Source organism: Arachis stenosperma, chromosome 10, assembly GCF_014773155.1.
Source record: "Arachis stenosperma cultivar V10309 chromosome 10, arast.V10309.gnm1.PFL2, whole genome shotgun sequence".
Classification (NCBI taxonomy): Eukaryota; Viridiplantae; Streptophyta; class Magnoliopsida; order Fabales; family Fabaceae; genus Arachis; species Arachis stenosperma.
In genome coordinates this window covers 51,317,809-51,340,153 of record NC_080386.1, presented here as the reverse complement: position 1 = coordinate 51,340,153, position 22,345 = coordinate 51,317,809, and the positions used below count along the sequence as shown (strand labels likewise).

Sequence of the window (22,345 nt, the reverse complement as noted above, 5' to 3'; positions counted from 1 at the left end):
ATCCTTTTGGGAGTTTTATCTTTATCTTTGTGGAACCGCCTTTCCTAGGCCTTTTCGGCCTTTAGGTCTTGGGCTTCGTTCCTTTTGGGCTTCTTTAGCTTTATTGTCCGAGGTCCGACCTCAGGCATGGGCCTGGGGACGAGGTCGGACCTTCTATGAACTTTGCCGAGTTTGGGGAGCTCGGTCAGGGTATGAACAATAAGGATCCTCTTTGTCCAGATATAGAGGATTCCTCTTCCTTTTTTTTTTTCTCTTCTCCTTCATATGAGCAAGAATAAGGAAAAAGGCACTCTTGTTGAAGCTGATCCATAACCTGAAAGGACTCTGAAGAGTAAACTAAGAGAAGTTAAATTACAACAATCCAGAGGCAACCTTTCTGAAATTTTCGAACAAGAGGAGGAGATGGCAGCCGAACCCAATAACAATAATGCAAGGAGGATGCTTGGTGATTTCACAAAACCAACGTCCAAATTTGATGGAAGAAGCATCTCCATTCCTGCCATTGGAGCAAACAATTTTGAGCTGAAACCTCAATTAGTTGCTTTAATGCAATAGAACTGCAAGTTTCATGGACTTCCATGTGAAGATCCTTACCAGTTTTTAACTGAGTTCTTGCATATTTGTGAGACTGTTAAGACGAATGGAGTAGATCCTGAGGTCTACAGGCTCATGCTTTTCCCTTTTGCTGTAAGAGACAGAGCTAGAACATGGTTGGACTCACAACCTAAAGATAGCCTGGACACTTGGGATAAGCTGGTCGCAGCCTTCTTGGATAAATTCTTTCCTCCTCAAAAGCTGAGCAAGCTTAGAGTGGATGTTCAGACCTTCAAGCAAAAAGATGGTGAATCCCTCTATGAAGCTTGGGAAAGATACAAGCAGATGACCAAAAAGTGTCCTTCTGACATGTTTCTAGAATGGACCATATTAGATATATTCTATTATGGTCTATCTGAGTTTTCCAAGATGTCATTGGACCATTCTGCAGGTGGATCCATTCACCTAAAGAAAACGCCTGCAGAAGCTTAAGAACTTATTGACATGGTTGCAAATAACCAATTCATGTACACTTCTGAGAGGAATTCCATGAATAGTGGGATGCCTCAGAGGAAGGGAGTTCTTGAAATTGATGCTCTGAATGCCATATTGGCTCAGAACAAAGTGTTGACTCAGCAAGTCAACATGATCTCTCAAAGTCTGAATGGATGGCAAAATGCATCCAACAGTACTAAAGAGGCAGCTTCTGAAGAAGCTTATGATCCTGAAAACCATGCAATGGCAGAGGTTAATTACATGGGTGAACCTTATGGAAACACCTATAATTCATCTTGGAGAAATCATTCCAATTTCTCATGGAAAGATCAACAAAAGCCTCAACAAGGCTTTAATAATGGTGGAAGAAACAGGCTTAGCAATAACAAGCCTTTTCCACCATCTTCTCAGCAACAGACAGAGAATTCTGAGCAGAGCCCCTCTAATTTAGCAAATTTAGTCTCTGATCTGTCAAAGGCCACCTTAAGTTTCCTGAGTGAAACAAGGTCCTCCATCAGAAATTTGGAGGCACAAGTGGGCCAGCTGAGTAAGAAAGTCATTGAAACTCCTCCCACTATTCTCCCAAGCAATACAGAAGAGAATCCAAAAGGAGAGTGCAAGGCCATTGATGTAATCAACATGGCCAAATGCACAAGGGAGGAGAAGGACGAAAATCCTAGTGAGGAAGACCTCCTGGGACGTCTCTCAAATAAGAAGGAGTTCTCTATTGAGGACCTAAAGGAATCTGAGGCTCATATAGAGACCATAGAGATTCCACTAAATCTCCTTCTGCCATTCATGAGCTCTGAAGACTATTCTTCCTCAAAAGAGGATGAAGATGTGATTGGAGAGCAAGTTGCTCAATATCTAGGAGCTATCATGAAGCTGAATGCCAAGTTGTTTGGTAATGAGACTTGGGAAGGTGAACCTCCCTTGCTCATTAGTGAACTAGATACATGGGTTCAGAAAATCTTACCTCAAAAGAGACAAGATCCTGGCAAATTCTTAATACCCTGTACCATTGGCACCATGACCTTTAACGAGGCTCTGTGTGACCTGGGGTCAGGCATAAATCTTATGCCACTCTCTGTAATAGAGAAACTAGGGATCACTAAGGTACAGCCTGCCTTATTCTCATTACAATTGGCAGACAAGTCAGTAAGACAAGCTTATGAATTAGTAGAGGACGTGTTAGTAAAGGTTGAAGGCCTTTACATCCCTGCTGATTTCATAATCTTGGACACTAGGAAGGAAGAAGATGAATGCATCATCCTTGGAAGACCCTTCCTACCACAGCAGAAGCTGTGATTGATGTTAACAGAGGAGAATTAGTCCTTCAATTGAATGGGGACTTGGTGCACGAAATTGTGATCACTACTTTTCACAACTCAAATAATCCCTAGTAATGGCCCCAAAGACTTGGTGCTCAATACCATGGCATAAACACAACTTCGCACAACTAACCAGCAAGTGCACTGGGTCGTCCAAGTAATAAACCTTACGCGAGTAAGGGTCGATCCCACGGAGATTGTTGGTATGAAGCAAGCTATGGTCACCTTGTAAATCTCAGTCAGGCAGACTCAAATGGTTATGGATGATATATGAATAAAACATAAAGATAAAGATAGAGGTACTTATGTAATTCATTGGTGTGAACTTCAGATAAGCGAATGGAGATGCTTTGTCCCTTCCGTCTCTCTGCTTTCCTACTGTCTTCATCCAATCCTTCTTACTCCTTTCCATGGCAAGCTGTATGTTGGGCATCACCGTTGTCAATGGCTACAGTCCCGTCCTCTCAGTGGAAATGTTCAACGCACCCTGTCACGGCACGGCTATCCAGCTGTCGGTTCTCGATCATGTCGGAATAGAATCCAGTGATTCTTTTGCGTCTGTTACTAACGCCCCACAATCGCGAGTTTGAAGCTCGTCACAGTCATTCAAGCATTGAATCTTACTCAGAATACCACAGACAAGGTTTAGACCTTCCGGATTCTCTTGAATGCCGCCATCAATTCTAGCTTATACCACGAAGATTCCGATTAAAGAACCCAAGAGATATCCACCCAATCTAAGGTAGAACGGAGGTGATTGACGGTCACACGTTCATAGGTGAGAATGATGATGAGTGTCACGGATCATCACATTCATCAAGTTGAAGAACAAGTGATATCTTGGAATAAGAACAAGCTGAATTGAATAGAAGAACAATAGTAATTGCATTAATACTCGAGGTACAGCAGAGCTCCACACCTTAATCTATGGTGTGTAGAAACTCCACCATTGAAAATACATAAGAACAAGGTCTAGGCATGGCCGTGAGGCCAGCCCCATGATCTAAGATAACATAAGACTAAAGATAGCTACCAAGATGATCTAGAGATCTAAAGTGATCAAAAGATGAAAATACAATAGTAAAAGGTCCTACTTATAGGGAACTAGTAGCTTAAGAATTACAAAGATGAGTAAAAGACAAAAAAATCCACTTCCGGGCCCACTTGGTGTGTGCTTGGGCTGAGCATTGAAGCATTTTCGTGTAGAGACTCTTCTTGGAGTTAAACGCCAGCTTTTGTGCCAGTTTGGGCGTTTAACTCCCATTCTTGTGCCAGTTCCGGCGTTAAACGCCGGGCATTCTTGAGCTGATTTGGAACGCCGATTTGGGTCATCAAATCTTGGGCAAAGTATGGACTATTATATATTTCTGGAAAGCCCAGGATGTCTACTTTCCAACGCCGTTGAGAGCGCGCCAATTGGGCTTCTGTAGCTCCAGAAAATCCACTTCGAGTGCAGGGAGGTCAGAATCCAACAACATATGCAGTCCTTTTCAGTCTCTGAATCAGATTTTTGCTCAGGTCCCTCAATTTCAACCAGAAAATACCTGAAATCACAGAAAAACACACAAACTCATAGTAAAGTCCAGAAAAGTGAATTTTAACTAAAAACTAACTAAATCATACTAAAAACATACTAAAAATAATGCCAAAAAGCGTACAAATTATCCGCTCATCACAACACCAAACTTAAATTATTGCTTGTCCTCAAGCAACTGAAAATCAAAGAAGATAAAGAGAAGAGAATATGCAATGAATTCCCAAAACATCTATGAAGATCAGTATTAATTAGATGAGCGGGGCTTTTAGCTTTTTGCCTCTGAATAGTTTTGGCATCTCACTCTATCCTTTGAAATTCAGAATGATTGGCTTCTTTAGGAACTCAGAATCCAGATAGTGTTGTTGATTCTCCTAGTTAAGTATGATGATTCTTGAACACAGCTACTTTATGAGTCTTGGCCGTGGCCCAAAGCACTTTGTCTTCCAGTATTACCACCGGATACATACATGCCACAGACACATAATTGGGTGAACCTTTTCAGATTGTGACTCAGCTTTGCTAGAGTCCCCAATTGGAGGTGTCCAGGGTTCTTAAGCACACTCTTTTTGCCTTGGATCACAACTTTATTTCTTTCTTTTTCTTTCTTTTTCTCTTTCTCCCCTTTTTTCGTTTTTTCGTTTTTTTTTTCGCTTCTTCTTCTCTTTTTTTTTCTTTTCTTTTGTATTCACTGCTTTTTCTTGCTTCAAGAATCATTTTTATGATTTTTCAGATCCTCAGTAACATGTCTCCTTTTTCATCATTCTTTCAAGAGCCAACAATTTTAACATTCACGAACAACAAATTCAAAAGACATATGCACTGTTCACGCATACATTCAGAAAACAAAAGTATTGCCACCACATCAAAATAATTAATCTGTTATTAAATTCAAAATTCATGCAATTCTTCTCTTTTTCAATTTAAGAACATTTTTCATTTAAGAGAGGTGATGGATTCATAGGACATTCATAACTTTAAGGCATAGACACTAAGATACTAATGATCATAAGACACAAACATGGATAAACATAAGCATGATTTTCGAAAAACAGGAAAATAAAGAACAAGGAGATTAAAGAACGGGTCCACCTTAGTGATGGCGGCTTGTTCTTCCTCTTGAAGATCCTATGGAGTGCTTGAGCTCCTCAATGTCTCTTCCTTGCCTTTGTTGCTCCTCCCTCATGATTCTTTGATCTTCTCTAATTTCATGGAGGAGAATGGAGTGTTCTTGGTGCTCCACCCTTAGTTGTCCCATGTTGGAACTCAGTTCTCCTAGGGAGGTGTTGATTTGCTCCCAATAGTTTTGTGGAGGAAAGTGCATCCCTTGAGGCATCTCAGGGATTTCATGATGAGTGGGGTCTCTTGTTTGATCCACCCTTTTCTTAGTGATGGGCTTGTCCTCATCAATGAGGATGTCTCCTTCTATGTCAACTCCAACTGAATAACAGAGGTGACAAATGAGATGAGGAAAGGCTAACCTTGCCAAGGTAGAGGACTTGTCCGCCACCTTATAGAGTTCTTGGGCTATAACCTCATGAACTTCTACTTCTTCTCCAATCATGATGCTATGAATCATGATGGCCCGGTCTAGAGTAACTTCAGACCGGTTGCTAGTGGGAATGATTGAGCGTTGGATAAACTCCAACCATCCCCTAGCTACAGGCTTGAGGTCATGCCTTCTCAATTGAACCGGCTTCCCTCTTGAATCTCTCTTCCATTGGGCGCCCTCTTCACAGATGTCTATGAGGACTTGGTCCAACCTTTGATCAAAGTTGAGCCTTCTAGTGTAAGGGTGTTCATCTCCTTGCATCATGGGCAAGTTGAATGCCAACCTTACATTTTCTGGACTAAAATCTAAGTATTTCCCCCGAACCATTGTAAGCCAATTCTTAGGGTCCGGGTTCACACTTTGATCATGGTTCTTGGTGATCCATGCATTGGCATAGAACTCTTGAACCATCAAGATTCTGACTTGTTGAATGGGGTTGGTAAGAACTTCCCAACCTCTTCTTCGGATCTCATGTCGGATCTCCGGATATTCACTCTTTTTGAGTTTGAAAGGGACCTCGGGGATCACCTTCTTCAAGGCCACAACTTCATAGAAGTGGTCTTGATGCACCCTTGAGATGAATCTCTCCATCTCCCATGACTCGGAGGTGGAAGCTTTTGCCTTCCCTTTCCTCTTTCTAGAGGTTTCTCCGGCCTTGGATACCATAAATGGTTATGGAAAAACAAAAAGTAATGCTTTTACCACACCAAACTTAAAAGGTTTGCTCGTCCTCGAGCAAAAGAAGAAAGAAGAGAGGAGAAGAAGAAGAAATAGAGGAGATGGAGGTGGCTTTGTGGTTCGGCCAAAGGAGGGAGAAGTAGTGTTTAGGGTGTGTGAAAATGAAGGACTGAAGATGGGTTTATATAGGGGTGAAGAGAGGGGTAGGTTTCGGCTATGGGAGGGTGGGTTTGGGAGGGAAAGTGGTTTAAATTTGAATGGTGAGGTAGGTGAGGTTTTATGAAGGATGGATGTGAGTGGTGAAGAGAAAGATGAGATTTGATAGGTGAGGGGTTTTTGGGGAAGAGTGGTTGAGGTGATTGGTGAATGGGTGAAGATAAGAGAGGGTGGTGGGGTAGGTGGGGATCCTGTGGGGTCCACAGATCCTGAGGTGTCAAGGAAAATTCAACCCTGCACCAAGTGGCGTGCAAAAAATGCACCCTTTGCCAATTCTGGCGTTAAACACCGGGTTGGTGCCCATTTCTGGCGTTTAACGCCAGGTGCTTGCCCTTTTCTGGCGTTTAACGCCAGTATGGTGCCCTTTTCTGGCGTTAAACGCCCAGAATGGTGCCAGACTGGGCGTTAAACGCCCATTTGCGGGCTTCACTGGCGTTTAAACGCCAGCAAATTCTCCTCCAGGGTGTGTTGTTTTTCTTTCTATTTTTCATTCTGTTTTTGCTTTTTCAATTGATTTTGTGACATCTCATGATCATCAACCTACAGAAAACATAAAATAACAAAGGAAAATAGATTAAATATAACATTGGGTTGCCTCCTAACAAGCGCTTCTTTAATGTCAGTAGCTTGACAGAGGGCTCTCATGGAGCCTCACAGATACTCAGAGCAATGTTGGAACCTCCCAACACCAAACTTAGAGTTTGAATGTAGGGGTTCAACACCAAACTTAGAAGTTGGTTGTGGCCTCCCAACACCAAACTTAGAGTTTGACTGTGGGGGCTCTGTTTGACTCTGTTTTGAGAGAAGCTCTTCATGCTTCCTCTCCATGGTGATAGAGGGATATCCTTGAGCCTTAAACACAAAGGATTCTTCATTCACTTGAATGATCAATTCTCCTCTGTCCACATCAATCACAGCCTTTGCTGTGGCTAGGAAGGGTCTGCCAAGGATGATGGATTCATCCATGCACTTCCCAGTCTCTAGGACTATGAAATCAGCAGGGATGTAATGGTCTTCAATCTTCACCAAAACATCCTCTACAAGTCCATAAGCTTGTTTTCTTGAATTGTCTGCCATCTCTAGTGAGATTCTTGCAGCTTGTACCTCAAAGATCCCTAGCTTCTCTATTACAGAGAGAGGCATGAGGTTTACACTTGACCCTAAGTCACACAGAGCCTTCTTAAAGGTCATGGTGCCTATGGTACAAGGTATTGAAAACTTCCCAGGATCTTGTCTCTTTTGAGGTAATCTCTGCCTAGACAAGTCATCCAGTTCTTTGGTGAGCAAAGGAGGTTCGTTCTCCCAAGTCTCATTACCAAATAACTTGTCATTTAGCTTCATGATTCCTCCAAGGTATTTAGCAACTTGCTCTTCAGTGACATATTCATCCTCTTTAGAGGAAGAATACTCATCAGAGCTCATGAATGGCAGAAGTAAATCCAATGGAATCTCTATGGTCTCATTTTGAGCCTCAAATTCTCATGGTTCCTCATTAGGGAACTCATTGGAGGCTAGTGGACGTCCATTGAGGTCTTCCTCAGTGGCGTTCACTGCCTCTTCCTCCTCTCCAAATTCGGCCATGTTGATGACCTTGCACTCTCCTTTTGGATTTTCTTCTGTATTGCTTGGAAGAATACTAGGAGGAAGTTCAGTAATTTTCTTGCTCAGCTGTCCCACTTGTGCCTCCAAATTCCTAATGGAGGACCTTGTTTCAGTCATGAAACTTTGAGTGCTTTTGATTAGATCAGAGACCATGGTCGCTAAGTCAGAGTGGCTCTGCTTAGAATTCTCTGTCTGTTGCTGAGAAGATGATGGAAAAGGCTTGCCATTGCTAAACCTATTTCTTCCACCATTATTATTGTTGAAACCTTGTTGAGGTCTCTGCTGATCCTTCCATGAGAGATTTAGATGATTTCTCCATGAAGAATTATAGGTGTTTCCATAGGGTTCTCCCATGTAATTCACCTCTTCTATTGAAGGGTTCTCAGGATCATAAGCTTCTTCTTCAGATGAAGCATCCTTAGTACTGCTTGGTGCATTTTGCATTCCAGACGGACTTTGAGAAATCACGTTGACTTGCTGAGTCAATATCTTGTTCTGAGCCAATATGGCATTCAGAGTATCAATCTCAAGAACTCCTTTCTTCTTATTTGTCCCATTGTTCACAGGATTCCTTTCAGAGGTGTACATGAATTGGTTATTTGCAACCATTTCAATTAGTTCTTGAGCTTCTGTAGGCGTCTTTTTCAGATGAAGAGATCCTCCAGTAGAGCTATCCAATGACATCTTGGACAGTTCAGAGAGACCATCATAGAAAATACCTATGATGCTCCATTCAGAAAGCAAGTCAGAGGGACACTTTCTGATTAATTGTTTGTATCTTTCCCAAGCTTCATAGAGGGATTCTCCTTCCTTCTGTCTGAAGGTTTGGACTTCCACTCTAAGCTTACTCAATTTTTGAGGTGGAAAGAACTTTGCCAAAAAGGCATTGACTAGCTTTTCCCAAGAGTTCAGGCTTTCTTTAGGTTGTGAGTCCAACCATATTCTAGCTCTGTCTCTTACAGCAAAAGGGAATAGCATAAGTCTGTAGACCTCAGGGTCAACCCCATTAGTCTTGACAGTGTCACAGATTTGCAAGAATTCAGCCAAAAACTGATGAGGATCTTCCAATGGAAGTCCATGGAACTTGCAATTCTGTTGCATTAGAGAAACTAATTGAGGCTTAAGCTCAAAGTTGTTTGCTCCAATGGCAGGGATAGAGATGCTTCTCCCATAGAAGTCGGGAGTAGGTGCAGTAAAGTCACCCAGCACCTTCCTCGCATTGTTGGCATTGTTGTTGTTTTCGGCTGCCATGGGTTCTTCTTCTTTGAAGATTTCTGTTAGGTCCTCTACAGGGAGTTGTGTCTTAGCTTCTCTTAGCTTTCGCTTCAAGGTCCTTTCAGGTTCAGGGTCAGCCTCAACAAGAATGCTTTTGTCTTTGCTCCTGCTCATATGAAAGAGAAGAGAACAAGAAAATATGGAATCCTCTATGTCACAGTATAGAGATTCCTTGAGGTGTCAGAGGAACAGAAAAATAGAAGGAAGAGGTAGAAGAATTTGAACTTAGTGAGATAGAGTTCGAATTGTGCATTGAGGAGGAGTGGTACTCCATAAATAGAAGGATGTGAGAAGAGGGGAAGAGATTTTTCGAAAATTAATTAAAAAGATTTTAAAATCATTTTGAAAAAGATTTTGAAGAAGATATGATTGAAAATTTTTTTGAAAAAGATGTGATTTAAAAGTTATGGTTTTAAAAAGATGTGATTGAGAAGATATAATTTGAAAAACAATTTAAAAAAGATTTGATTTTAAAAATTAATGACTTGGCTAACAAGAAAAGATATGATTCAAACATTAAACCTTTCTCAACAGAAAAGGCAACATACTTGAAATGTTGAATCAAATCATTAATTGATAGCAAGTATCTTTGAAAAAGGAAAGAAATTGATTTGAAAAAGATTTGATTGAAAAGATATGATTTGAAAAAGATTTGATTTTGAAAAACTTTGAAAACTTGAAAAAAATTTGCATTAAAAACAAAATCTTTCCTCTTGTGCCATCCTGGCGTTAAACGCCCAGAATGGTGCACATTCTGGCATTTAACGCCCAAAGCACTACCCTTTTGGGCGTTAAACGCCCAGCCAGGTATCCTGGCTGGCGTTTAAATGCCAGTTTTTCCTTCTTCACTTGGCGTTTTAAATGCCCAGCTTTTTCTGTATAATTCCTCTGCTGCATGTACTGAATCTTCAGTTCCCTGTATTATTGACTTGAAAATAGAACCAAGATCAAATAAACAATGCATGCAAGACACCAAACTTAAAATGAGACACTAGACTCAACAAGAAACATACAATATTTTTGATTTTTTTTTATGATTTTGTAAATTTTTTTTTTTGGTTTTTTTTTTCGAAAATTAAGTGGAAAAGAAAATAAAGGTATCAAAATTCTTAATGAGAATTCCAGGAATCATGCAATGTTAGTCTAAAGCTTTAGTCTAAAGGAATTAGACATGGATAGCCAAGCTTCAGCAGGACATTGCATTCAAAAGCTAAATTGATGAGAATCAATCAGCTTTGGTGATGATGAGAACATCACCTTGAAACACTAGACTTCATTCTTAAGAACTCTGAAGAAAAATACCTAATCTAAGCAACAAGATGAACCGTCTGTTGTCCAAACTCAACAATCCCCGGCAACGACGCCAAAAACTTGGTGCACGAAATTGTGATCACTACTTTTCACAACTCAAATAATCCCTAGTAATGGCCCCAAAGACTTGGTGCTCAATACCATGGCATAAACACAACTTCGCACAACTAACCAGCAAGTGCACTGGGTCGTCCAAGTAATAAACCTTACGCGAGTAAGGGTCAATCCCACGGAGATTGTTGGTATGAAGCAAGCTATGGTCACCTTGTAAATCTCAGTCAGGCAGACTCAAATGGTTATGGATGATATATGAATAAAGCATAAAGATAAAGATAGAGGTACTTATGTAATTCATTGGTGTGAACTTCAGATAAGCGAATGGAGATGCTTTGTCCCTTCCGTCTCTCTGCTTTCCTACTGTCTTCATCCAATCCTTCTTATTCCTTTCCATGGCAAGCTGTATGTTGGGCATCACCGTTGTCAATGGCTACAGTCCCGTCCTCTCAGTGGAAATGTTCAACGCACCCTGTCACGGCACGGCTATCCAGCTGTCGGTTCTCGATCATGTCGGAATAGAATCCAGTGATTCTTTTGCGTCTGTCACTAATGCCCCACAATCGCGAGTTTGAAGCTCGTCACAGTCATTCAAGCATTGAATCCTACTCAGAATACCACAGACAAGGTTTAGACCTTCCGGATTCTCTTGAATGCCGCCATCAATTCTAGCTTATACCACGAAGATTCCGATTAAAGAACCTAAGAGATATCCACCCAATCTAAGGTAGAACGGAGGTGATTGATGGTCACACGTTCATAGGTGAGAATGATGATGAGTGTCACGGATCATCACATTCATCAAGTTGAAGAACAAGTGATATCTTGGAATAAGAACAAGCTGAATTGAATAGAAGAACAATAGTAATTGCATTAATACTCGAGGTACAGCAGAGCTCCACACCTTAATCTATGGTGTGTAGAAACTCCACCGTTGAAAATACATAAGAACAAGGTCTAGGCATGGCCGTGAGGCCAGCCCCATGATCTAAGATGGCATAAGACTAAAGATAGCTACCAAGATGATCTAGAGATCTAAAGTGATCAAAAGATGAAAATACAATAGTAAAAGGTCATACTTATAGGGAACTAGTAGCTTAAGAATTACAAAGATGAATAAAAGACATAAAAATCCACTTCCTGGCCCACTTGGTGTGTGCTTGGGCTGAGCATTGAAGCATTTTCGTGTAGAGACTCTTCTTGGAGTTAAACGCACTTTTGTGCCAGTTTGGGCGTTTAACTCCCATTCTGGTGCCAGTTCCGGCGTTAAACGCCGGGCATTCTTGAGCTGATTTGGAACGCCGGTTTGGGCCATCAAATATTGGGCAAAGTATGGACTATTATATATTGCTGGAAAGCCCAGGATGTCTACTTTCCAACGCCATTGAGAACGCGCTAATTGGGCTTCTGTAGCTCCAGAAAATCCACTTCGAGTGCAGGGAGGTCAGAATCCAACAGCATCTGTAGTCCTTTTCAGTCTCCGAATCAGATTTTTGCTCAGGTCCCTCAATTTCAGCCAGAAAATACCTGAAATCACAGAAAAACACACAAACTCATAGTAATGTCTAGAAAAGTGAATTTTAACTAAAAACTAATAAAAATATACTAAGAACTAACTAAATCATACTAAAAACATACTAAAAATAATGCCAAAAAGCGTACAAATTATCCGCTCATCAGGACTACCTTGTGTTTAAGGCACAAGGCTCCTCCTCTGCAATCATAGAGAGGAAGCATGAAAAGCTTCTCTCAGTACAGAGTCAAAAAGAGCCCCCACAGTCAAAGTCTAAGTTTGGTGTTGGGAGGCCACAACCAAACTCTAAGTTTGGTGTTGAGAAGCCCCCACATTCAAACTCTAAGTTTGGTGTTGGGAGGCCCTCATCATGCTCTGAATATCTGTGAGGCTCCATGAGATCCGATTGTCAAGCTAATGACATTAAAAGAGCACTTATTGGGAGGCAACCCAATTTTTATTTATCTAATTTTAAATCATAGTTTATTGTTATTTTGTGTTTTATTAGGTTCATGATCATGTGGAGTCACGAAAAAATTATTAAAATTAAAAAAGAATCAAAAACAACAGAAGAAAAATCACACCCTGGAGGAAGGACTTACTGGCGTTTAAACGCCAATAAGGTGCATCTGGCTAGCGTTCAACGCCAGAACAGAGCATGGATCTGGCGCTAAACGCCAGAAACAAGCAACATCCTGGCATTTGAATGCCAGGAATATGCCCTGAGGAAAGCTGGCGCTGAACGCCAGTAACAAGCATGGAACTGGCGTTCAACGCTAGAAACATGTTGCACATGGGCGTTGAACGCCCAGAACGTGCATCATTTCGGCGTTTAAATGCCAGAATGGTATGCTAAGGCATTTTACATGCCTAATTGGTGCAGGGATGTAAATTCTTGACACCTCAGGATCTGTGGACCCCACAGGATCATCTCAGGATCTGTGGACCCCACAGGATCCCCACCTAACATATTCCCACCTTACCTCCTAATAATCCTATAACACACTTTCCCAAAACCCTTCACCAATCACCTCAATCTTTCTTCCCAATTACCCCTTCACCACTCACATCCATCCACTCTTCCCCATAAACCCCACCTACCTTCAAAATTCAAAAATCTTTCCACCCCAAACCCACCCTAAATGGCCGAACCTACCCTCTCTCCTTTCCCAATATAAACCCCTCCATTCTACTTCATTTTCACACAACACAACCCCCTCTTCTATACCTTGGCCGAATACACCTCCTCTTCTCCTCCATATTTTCTTCTTCTTCTTCTTCTTTTCTTTCTTCTCTTGCTCGTGGGCGAGCAATATTTTAAGTTTGGTGTGGTAAAAGCATAAGCTTTTTGTTTTTCCATTACCATTGATGGCACCTAAGGTCGGAGAATCCTCTAGAAAAGGGAAAGGGAAGACAAAAGCTTCCACCTCTGAGTCATGGGAGATGGAAAGATTCATCTCCAAAAGCCATCAAGGCCACTTCTATGATGTTGTGGCCAAGAAGAAGGTGATCCCCGAGGTCCCTTTAAAGCTCAAGAATAATGAGTATTCAGATATCCGACATGAGATCCGAAAAAGAGGTTGGGAAGTTCTAACCAACCCCATTCAACAAGTTGGAATCTTAATGGTTCAAGAGTTCTATGCCAATGCATGGATCACTAGGAACCATGATCAAAGTATGAACCCAAATCCAAAGAATTATCTTACAATGGTTCGGGGGAAATACTTAGATTTTAGTCTGGAAAATGTGAGGTTGGCATTCAACTTGCCCATGATGCAAGGAGATGAACGCCCTTACACTAGAAGGGTCAACTTTGATCAAAGGTTGGACCAAGTCCTTATGGACATATGTATGGAAGGAGCTCAATGGAAAAGAGACTCCAAAGGCAAGCCAGTTCAACTGAGAAGATTGGACCTCAAGCCAGTAGCTAGAGGATGGTTGGAGTTCATCCAACGATCCATCATCCCTACTAACAACCAATCCGAAGTTACTGTGGATCGGGCCATCATGGTTCATAGCATCATGATTGGAGAGGAAGTAGAATTTCATGAAGTTATCTCTCTTGAATTCTACAAAATAGTCGAAAAGTCCTCTACCACGGCAAGGCTAGCTTTTCCTCATCTTATTTGCCATCTATGTTACTCAGCTGGAGTTATCATAGAAGGAGACATCCTCATTGAAGAGGATAAGCCCATCACCAAGAAGAGGATGGAGCAAACAAGAAAGACCCTCCACGGATCTCAAGAGATGCATGAGGAAGCGCATCATCAAGAAATCCTTGAGATGCCTCAAGGAATGCACTTTCCTCCCAAATAACTATTGGGAACAACTCAACACTTCCCTAGAAGATTTGAGTTACAATGTGGAACAATTAAGGGTGGAACATCAAGAGCACTCTATCATTCTCCATGAAATTAGAGAAAACCAAAGAGCAATGAGGGAGGAGCAACAAAGGCAAGGAAGGGACATAGAGGAGCTTAAGGACATTGTTGGTCCTTCAAGAAGATGACGCCACTAAGGTGGATTCATTCTTTGTTCTTATTTTTCTGTTTTCGGTTTTTATGTTATGTGTTCATCTATGTTTTGTGTCTTTACTTCATGATCATTAGTAGTTAGTAACTATGTCTTAAAGTTATGAATAATTCCATTAATCCTTCACCTCTCTTAAATGAAAAATATTTTAATTCAAAAGAACAAGAAGTACATGAATTTCGAATTTATCCTTGAATTTAGTTTAATTATATTGATGTGGTGACAATACTTTTTGTTTTCTGAATGAATGCTTGAACAGTACATGTTTTTTATCTTGTTGTTTATGAATGTTAAAATTGTTGGCTCTTGAAAGAATGATGAACAAAGAGAAATGTTATTGATGATCTGAAAAATCATGAAATTGATTCTTGAAGCAAGAAAAAGCAGTGAAAAAGCAAAGGCTTGCGAAAAAAAGAAAAAAAATGGCAAAAAAAAATTTTTATTAGAAAGAAAAAAAAAGCAAGCAGAAAAAGCCAATAGCCCTTAAAACCAAGAGGCAAGGGTAAAAAGGATCCAAGGCTTTGAGCATCAATGGATAGGAGGGCCCAAGGAAATAAAATCCAGGCCTAAGTGGCTAAATCAAGTTGTCCCTAACCATGTGCTTGTGGCATGAAGGTCCAAGTGAAAAGCTTGAGACTGAATGGTTAAAGTCGTGATCCAAAGCAAAAAGAGTGTGCTTAAGACCTCTGGGCACCTCTAACTGGGGACTCTAGCAAAGTTGAGTCACAATCTGAAAAGGTTCACCTAGTCATGTGTCTGTGGCATTTATGTATCTGGTGGTAATACTGGAAAACAAAGTGCTTAGGGCCACGGCCAAGACTCATAAGTAGCTATGTTCAAGAATCAACATACTTAACTAGGAAAATCAATAACACTATCCGAAATTCTAAGTTCCTAGAGAAGCCAATCATTCTGAACTTCAAAGGAAAAAGTGAGATGCTAAAACTGTTCAGAAGCAAAAAGTTACAAGTCCCGCTCATCTAATTAGAATTAATATTCATTGATATTTTGGAATTTATAGTATATTCTCTTCTTTTTATCCTATTTGATTTTCATTTGCTTGGGGACAAGCAACAATTTAAGTTTGGTGTTGTGATGAGCGGATAATTTATACGCTTTTTGGCATTGTTTTTAGGTAGTTTTTAGTATGATCTAGTTACTTTTAGGGATGTTTTCATTAGTTTTTATGCTAAATTCACATTTCTGGACTTTACTATGAGTTTGTGTATTTTTCTGTGATTTCAGGTATTTTCTGACTGAAATTGAGGGACCTGAGCAAAACTCTGAGAAGGAAGTTGACAAAGGACTGCTGATGCTATTGGAATCTTACCTCCCTGCACTTGAAATGGATTTTCTGGAGCTACAGAACTCCAAATGGCGCGCTCTTAATAAAGTTGGAAAGTAGACATCCGGAGCTTTCCAGCAATATATAATAGTCCATATTTTGTTCGAGATTAGATGATGTAAACTGGCGCTCAACGCCAGTTCCATGCTGCATTCTGGAGTCAAACGCCAGAAACACGTCACGAACCAGAGTTGAACGCCCAAAACACGTTACAACTTGGCATTCAACTCCAAGAGAAGCCTTAGCTCGTGGATAAATCAAGCTCAGCCCAAGCACACACCAAGTGGGCCCCGGAAGTGGATTTTTGCATCAATTACTTACTTCTGTAAACCCTAGTAGCTAGTCTAGTATAAATAGGATAGTTTACTATTGTATTAGACATCTTTGGTCTCAGTTTTATTTTATTATTCATCTAAGGAGACTATTGATCACGTTTGGGGGCTGGCCATTTGGCCATGCCTGAACCTCTTTCACTTATGTATTTTCAACGGTGGAGTTTCTACACATCATAGATTAAGGGTGTGGAGCTCTGTTGTACCTCAAGTTTTAATGCAATTACTACTATCTTCTATCCAATTCGATTTATTCCTATTCTAAGATATTCGTTGTACTTCAACTTGATGAATGTGATGATCCATGACACTCATCATCATTCTCACCTATGAACGTGCGTGATTGACAACCACTTCCGTTCTACCTTAGACCGGGCGCATATCTATTGGATTCCTTAATCAGAATCTTCGTGGTATAAGCTAGAATTGATGGCGGCATTCATGGGAATCCGGAAAGTCTAACCTTGTCTGTGGTATTCTGAGTAGGATTCCGGGATTGAATGACTGTGACGAGCTTCAAACTCCTGAAGGGTGGGCGTTAGTGACAGACGCAAACGAATCACTGGATTCTATTCCAACCTGATTGAGAACCGACAGATGATTAGCCGTGCTGTAACAGAGCATTTGGACCATTTTCACTGAGAGGATGGGATGTAGCCATTGACAACGGAGATGCCCTACATACAGCTTGCCATAGAAAGGAATGATGAAAAACTAGAAGGAAGAAGTAGGGAAGCAGAGATTCAGAAGGAACACAGCACCTCCATACACCTATCTGAAATTCCCACCATTGAATTACATAAGTAACTTAATCTTTATTTTCTGTTTATCTTTATTCCTTCGCGTATACTATAATCTCTTAATCCAATTAAATCCGCCTGACTGGGATTTACAAGATGACTATAGCTTGCTTCATACCAACAATCTCTGTGGGATCGACCCTTACTCACGTAAGGTATTACTTGGACGACCCAGTACACTTGCTGGTTAGTTGTGCGGAATTGTGACAAAGTGTGATTCATGGTTGAGAGCACTAAGCCTTTGGAGCCATTGTTGATTATCACAATTTCATCCACCAATGACCGTTCCTTAAGTTTGAGGGACATTATAGCTAACGACCATGCTGTTTGAAATGTCGTTAATAAGTCTTTAATCTTTCAATTCTTGCCTATATAATTTCAAAATCTTCTCTTTCGACATTATGGGTTGATAAAAATCTACTTTTTCTATTCTTTGTAGTTACTATAGCTGGAGGGATTGCAGATATTGCTACAATGATGAAGAGGTTACAATCTCAACCCAACCTCACGATTAACCCTAGTGGGTGTCCTCTTCGGCCACAATGAGCAATCTGTGACTGCCTCCTAGGTGTGAAGGAAGTGGAAAAGGACAAGGTCCTGAAGTCCATAACCTAGAAGAAGACTCTCCTACGCATTTGCCAGAAAAGAAGAGGCTGAAGAAAAAAACTAAAGAACATTCTGATGTTCTTTCCCCACCCTCATCTGGCTGTGTGCTGGAGAAAGAATTTTAGGCTTTTGACTTTGTGGACGTGCTCCTGCTAACTAAGGATACCCGATTGGGATTTGCCAAGATGCCTTTGGAAGACAACTTGCCTTGAGTTCAGAGGTTGCTTCTTCGTTCGGCTACTTACGTCCGAGATGCTGAGGTGGAGATCTTGAAGATTCGGGCCGAATTCATAGTTAAGGATAAAGAGATTTCTAATGCCAACTCCAAAGTTAAAAGCCTAAATGTTGCATTTGCTGTCCTACAAGAGGATCAAACCACCCTCCAGAGTGAGACAGCGAACATGAAGGAGGCAAAGTCTTCTTCAGATTCGAAAATGAAAAATCTGAAGAGACAAGTGTCTAAGCTCATGAATCAGATTGAAAACCTCAACTCATCAATAAAGTGAATTGAATGTGCTGCTATAGATGGGATATTTGATGTTGAACAAAATATTCGTGACCAGATCAGACTCATAGCTCCCAACTTGGACATCTCTAAAGTCAATTCGTTCAAGAAAGTGGTAGATGAAAAAGTTGTAGACATTATGTAATTTCCCTTTGAATATTCTAAGTGTTTTATGTTAGGTAATTTGTATTGCCTTGAACACTTTCCTATTTTTTCAGGACATGATTATCTCTTTTATGAACTTAAATTTTTCTAAGTTATCACAACACGATAACTCGTGTTGCTTTTAAATTTCGTAATTGCACTTGTTATCTCTTTACCATTTTTCGATATGGACATTTAAGTCGTTTGGTTGTTACTTAGACATTTTATCGTTAAATGCGCTTTATGACTTACTTGGTCATTAATTCAGCTTTAGGACTTCATCGCATAAAAAATATCAAAGAATGTCTGTAAATAACTAGATGACAATTAGCTAAATAAAAACACGTTGTATTATTGATAAAATTCAAGTTCAAAATATTAATAAAATTCAAGCACATAATTTTTAGAAATAAGGAGAACTCATTAAAAACCTATATTCCTAGGGAAAGAGTGCCTTTATTCTGTTCGTAGAAAGTCTTAAGAATAATACTTTTTAAGGTGAACTGAATTCCATATTCTCATTATCTCGTATTCATCCAAGTTCTCCAGTTTGTATGCCCTTTTGCCCAACTCCTCGCAAACCCGGAAGGGCCTTTTCCAAGCTAGTACTTGCTAATTTAGACAGCACATAAGCTCATGTGTTTTGTTCCCTTGGCACATGCTTAGTACAAATGGAATCAAAGAATTATACCTCCTCTTGCACTCTTTTCAAGTACTACTGTAACTATTGATCTCTACCTGATATTCTCCAGTGACATGTGATGTTACAATTTGTGAATCACTAAACACAGTGATTTCCATAGCTTCAACATCCTTAGTTAACAACATTCCTTCAAGCAAGGGTTTGTACTAAGCTTGATTATTGGAAATGAGAAAATCAAATTTAATGGAGGCTTCAATCACCGTGTCATCTCCTTTAGTTAGGATAAGACCGGATCCTCCATTTTTTACGTTAGACGTCCCATCTACATGAATTTGCCAACCCGAGTTGTCGAAAACCAGGTAAGTCATTTAAGCTAAGAAATCAACCATTGGTTGAGCATTAATGGCTAATCTTGGTTCATATTGTATATCGAATTGAGATAATTCTATGGGCTAACTCACAATCGACCAACTAAATCAGGTTTTTACAAAACTTTTTTAATCAGTTGGTCAGTTTATACAACGATTAAATAAATTTAGAAATACTGACATAACCAACATGCCAATGTGAACAAAGCAAAAGCTAACTTTTCTAATTTTAAATATCTTAGTTTAGGGCCTTGAGGAACATTACTAACAAAATAGACAGGTCGTTGACCTTTACTTTCGTCCTCTAGAACTAAAGCTGAAGCTATAATTTCCTCAATTACAGAAAAAGATAAGTAAAAGGCTTTCCAGTTTCCAGTTTTGCTAGCACAAGAGGTGATGACAAGAGATCGTTGAAAAGTTTGAAAGCTATCTCACACTCTTCTGTCCATGCAAAATCCATACCTTTTTTCATTAAATTAAAAAATGGCTTCGCCTTTTCAGCTGAAGCTCCCAAAAACCTTAACAATGCATATAACCCACCTGTGAGTCTTTAGACCTCTTTAAGGTTCTGGGGACTCGACATGTCTAGTATAGCTTGACATTTTTCAGTATTAGCTTCTATACTCCTTTGTGTTGCCATAAAACCTAGAAGTTTACCTCCCTAAACTCAAAAAGCACATTTTACTGGATTCAACCTCTTCTAATGAAGTTAGAATGAGCTGAAGAACTCCTTCAGGTCGGCAATTGATAAACCCCATTTTGTAAGGTTTATCTTGTGCTGATTTCGAGGGTTTTATCAACGATCCTAGGCACTTATTCATATGAAAATACATGATTTTGTGTTCCTTTCCCAATTTTGCCTCATGGATGAAAACATGCTTCTTCTGTACTAAATTAGATATATTATTAATCCTCCTCTAGTACCATTCGATACCGTGACCCGTGTGTTAAGTGGTTTCAAAGTTCATAGGGCACAGATGACTCGGAGGAGAGAATGGGAGCATGCATAAAGGAAAGGAGCATGGAAATTGAGCTTTGGAAACTTCAGCAGCGGTGCGCACGCGCACATGGCGCGTCCGCGCAGATTCGAGCCGTTAGGAGCCAAAGCCAGGAAGCCAAGCTATAAGCCGGCGCGTTTAGCGGCTGGGCTATGATCCTCATGGACGCGCCCGCGCGTTTTAGCCTGCGCGCGGATTGCGATCGCCCAAGGGGCGCGTGCGCGTGCTGTGCGCGTACACGCCGATGGTCACACATGATTTTTTAAGAAAGCACGTGACCAGAGCGTGGAGGCAGTTAGAGACCCTATTTGGGGAAGAGCTTTGGCGGGAAAAGCTTAAGAAGGCCAAAGATTGAAGGGTTAAAGGACTTTTTGACTCATTTTTACATGTTCTGAGATTTTTTCTAGAGTTGGTTACATTTTGGGTAGAGAGAGAACCCCCAACCTCTCTCTAGGATTTCATTCTCCACATGCTCTACTACAATTCTCCTTTGATTTTCTTGGTGAGATCGATTGTAATACACTTTTATTTTGATGCAATTAGTAGATCTACTCTTCTCCTATTCTCAATTTGTGTTCTTTGATCCTCTCACTTTGGAATTGTTCAATTGTTGATAATTGTGTGATTTAGATCTCTTCATTTTAATTCTTCGTTTCAATTTCATAATGCCTCTTATGAATGCTCACCAAATGTTTGATAAAATATCAACATTAGTTATGGAGTAAAAGCCTTTCACTTGGCTTAGGGTTTGAACCATTAGGAAAACTTGAATAGTGGGTGTCAATTGTTGATTGAGAATTAAGGATTGCTAATTGACTTGGAATGCACTAAAGCTAGATTCCCTTAGGGTGAAGCTAGGACTTGTGACTCAAGCTAGTCACTATCACTTGAATCTCCTCTACAATTAGAGGTCAACTAAGTGGAGCAAGACTTAATTGTTATCATCATTAAATAAAACTGTAGTGATAGGATTTCCAATATTAACCCTTGGCCAAGTCCTTTAATATTGATTGTTTGTTATCCACTTTTGTTAACTTGAACTAGTACATCAATCTTCAAAAACCACAACAAAAGCTTCCTAATCAATAACATGCATTCTATAGTAATTCCAAGGGAGGACGACTCGGGAGATTAATACTCTCAATTGTAGATTGTAGAATTGTTTGATGCGAGATTCGAGTGTCGATTAGACTATACTCATGATTGTATTCACTATTAAATTCTATATTGACATACAAAATTTCGTTTATCAAAATGGCGTCGTTGCCGGGGATTTGCTTATGTGTGTCATGTTATTGTTTAGTGTAAATATGTGTATATGTACATACTTGTATTTTCTCTTGATTACTTCTTTGTTTGATTGACATAGGATTAATCTTTTTGTCTAATTCCACTTCTTACCATGAGCTTTACTTCATTGCATGACGCGTTCATGACCGAATTCGAGCTTAGCCCCATTTGATCCGGAAATTGAAAATACTATGCTCCACATTAGGCAAGCTCGGAGGCGGTTAACCTTTGGGGAAGGTGAAAAGGTTCCTACCAATTCACCAACCTTACCCGAAGTGAATCCCGAACCGTCATTTAAAGAAGGCACTAGCCATCCATCCGTTAATACTACTAATAATTCTTCTTTTGATCTAGGTGCCGACACTATGGCCGCTCCGAGGAGATGTACTCTCAAAGAAGCGGGTACACCGGACTATGTTCTTCAACCCGTTCATGTGCTTCATCCAAACTTGAACGCGAATTTTGAACTCAAGACCGCTTTGATTCACCTCCTACCTAAGTTTCATGGACTTCCCGCACAAGATCCTATTCGACACCTCAAGGATTTTCATAGTATATGCTCAACAACTAGATGGGAAGGATCTGATGAAGTGGCCGTATGGTTGTTTGCTTTCCCATTCTCTCTTGAGGATAAAGCTAAAGAGTGGTTTTACACTCTACCTAGTGATGTTATTTCCGATTGGGACT

The 22,345-nt window shown here is 40.3% G+C and overlaps 1 non-coding gene across 1 annotated transcript; it reads right to left on the bottom strand.

Annotated features, from left to right (window-relative positions):
- Positions 1–801: 801 nt before the first annotated feature.
- On the bottom strand, positions 802–905 carry LOC130959209 (small nucleolar RNA R71). The gene has a single exon (XR_009078304.1). It is a non-coding gene; the product is annotated as a small nucleolar RNA R71 (small nucleolar RNA).
- Positions 906–22,345: the final 21,440 nt, after the last annotated feature.